General features: G+C 43.6%; 1 long non-coding RNA gene across 2 annotated transcripts; it reads left to right on the forward strand.

Annotated features, from left to right (window-relative positions):
* The first annotated feature begins 221 nt into the window (after positions 1-221).
* On the forward strand, positions 222-2,382 carry LOC123083365 (uncharacterized). 2 transcript variants are annotated; one of them, XR_006439281.1, is made up of 6 exons: positions 222-495; positions 1,068-1,187; positions 1,280-1,711; positions 1,798-1,873; positions 1,966-2,039; positions 2,120-2,382. It is a non-coding gene; the product is annotated as an uncharacterized lncRNA (long non-coding RNA). The 2 variants fall into 2 exon arrangements; XR_006439282.1 differs by having other exon boundaries at positions 1,113-1,187.
* The last annotated feature ends 211 nt before the right edge of the window (positions 2,383-2,593 follow it).

A 2,593-nucleotide genomic window follows, 5' to 3' on the forward strand; every position in this document is an offset into this window, starting at 1 on the left:
GGGCTTTGCGGCCCGCTCGTGGCCCATTTAGGACCGGCCCGTACGGTCCAAGCCCGATAGGAAAATAAGCCGGTCCGAGCCCAGCAAAAGAGACCGAAAAAAATTCGGTCCGGTCCGGTCTTTAACCGGGCCGACCGAGCGGACCGATGGCCCAAGGCCCATCAACTGTCTAACACATCGAGGCCTCGAGCCCCCGAGCCGAGCAACCCCCCTCCCCTCGTTCCATTCCCCTCCTCGCTCGATTCGGCAGCGCCTCCTCCTCTGTTATGAATCCTCTGTTCTACTTCGATCCCTAACCCTAACCCTAAGGCGACGGCGCCGTTGCCCGCGGCCTCTCCCTTCACCGACGGCGCCATCTCGTCTGAGTCCGAGCTGGAGGAGCACATGTACATCAGGGAGGCAGCAAGGCCAACACGCCGTGGGGAGGCAGCAAGGCCAGCAAGCCGTCGGTCCGTCCTTCCTTGGTTCCTCACCGAGCGCCACGAAGAGGAAGAGGTAATCTTTCTCTAACTTGTACCATGGGATGTGGGCTTACGATTGAGGGAGGCTGCTGCGGATGGTACATGCCTGGGAATTGTGCATGAGAGGATTGAGCTGTAGCACTGAAAGATGCATTCCCATGATTTGGCATATTTGCACCAGGTGTTGCTTGACCTGATAGTAATACGCGGGGGGGCGGGGGGGGGGGGGGGGCACTGCAAAGTTGGGATCTCTCTTTTTCTGAATCCAAATATCAGATGTCTGATGTGTCTACCTGTAAAGGATGCCCAAAATATTAAATCAAGTAGGCCATGTATGAAATTTTGTTAGTGAACTCCCTAAAAACAAGTAGAATTATGTACCCATATAAAATTCAGACTAAATGTGAACTCCCTAAATACAAGTAGAATTATGTACTCCAGGAGTATGTAACAATCAGAAAATAATTATGTACTCCAGGAGTATCTAACAAGCTGAAAATAATTTTAATCAATATAAATTTCAAACTCCACGTCCATGATTTGTACCTGTTTGATGTGCTGTTTATTTGTAGATAATGGTCAGGAGATAATTATGTTTTTTTGTAGATAATGGTCAGGAGATAATTGTGTTTCTTTGAACATTATAATCAGTATGTTGGAGAAGTTTGACAAATATTGGGAAGAAAAGAACAATGCCATGGTGATCGCAACCATCTTTGATCCTAGGTACACATGCTTGCTGTTTTTACTCCCGTGGTTGCTGTTTTTTTACTCATATGCTTTCTAATTCACTCCAATGCTATCATCTTTGATCCTAGGTACAAGATGGGTTAATTACATAGAGTGGGCCTTTGGAGAACTATATGGAGAAGGAAGTACGAGGTTTAGGACTAAGATCACAACTGTGGAGAAAGAGTTGGCAGCCTTGTATGAAAAATGTGTTGCTCAAAATAAGCGAGCTGGAAATGGAGAAAGCTCATCTTCCTCTACAAACATTCCTAGTATCCCGGTTCAAGCTGGGTATGAGTCCTTCTTATCGTCCCGTTCAACAAGAATATCAAAGAGTGAGTTGAGGAACTACTTAGAGGATGAGGTTGCCCCTCGCAACAAGGCTCTTGATCTTCTTGGTTGGTGGAAAGACAATGCTCCAAGGTACCCAATGTTGGCCAAGATAGCCAAGAGGTTCCTTACTATCGCGGCTACCTCCGTGTCTTCGGAATCTACCTCCAGCACGACCGGAAGGATTTTAGGTATGTCAACTCATACTATTGAACTTTGGATATAAACTTGTCAACTTCTCATCCTCAAACTAGTTTGTCAACTTGTGTTGTATTAGATGACTATAGGAGTTCGTTAAAACCGGTTATGGTGCAAGTTATATCAAGGGTGCTTATGTTGACTTGAATCTGGTGGTATGTTTGCCATCTTTTCCTTATGGTTGCTTTATTTCTTTTTTGGTCTTGTTATATGTGATGTGAGCATTTGTCTAACTCCACACTTGTAGCCGAGGGATGAGAATGAAGAGGATGATGTTGAGAACATCAAGTTACCCACTGTGGTGGAGGAGATCAACGATTGGTAACTATTCTTCCTACATGTTTCACTTGTCATACGATACCAAATATTATTTATGTGAATGTTGCTTATCTTACTTGTAGACATTCATCATGTGGATGTTGATCTTGCTATTTTGGAGATGAATGTCAAAGTGATCTTTCTCATGTGAAGGCTACTTTTGCATTTCTATTATGTTTGTCATGAACTATGAATTGTCACTGCTAGCTTGGAGATGAACCTCTCATTTGTGTTATGTTCAACTTGTCAATTGCCATGGACTTGGAATTGTTATTGCAAGTTTGTAATCGTGTCGTTCAATGATGATAAGACCTTATGTTTGTGGATGTGATATTTGTCCTTAACCTGATTTGTGCCATCTTTCGTGTCAAAATCAGTTTGTGGATGTCCAAAAAAGAAAGGAAATGCTGTCCAAATTTAGTCCAGTGCTTGCTGTTCAAATTAGTTGTTTGTGGCTGTCTGAATTTAGTCCAGTGCTTGATGTCTGAAGAAACTTATCTGAAAACTATAGTGATCACTGATGACTTGTCATATTACATCCATTAGTAAGCTTGTCA

The sequence above is a fragment of the Triticum aestivum genome, chromosome 4A (genome assembly GCF_018294505.1).
Source record: "Triticum aestivum cultivar Chinese Spring chromosome 4A, IWGSC CS RefSeq v2.1, whole genome shotgun sequence".
Classification (NCBI taxonomy): domain Eukaryota; kingdom Viridiplantae; phylum Streptophyta; class Magnoliopsida; order Poales; family Poaceae; genus Triticum; species Triticum aestivum.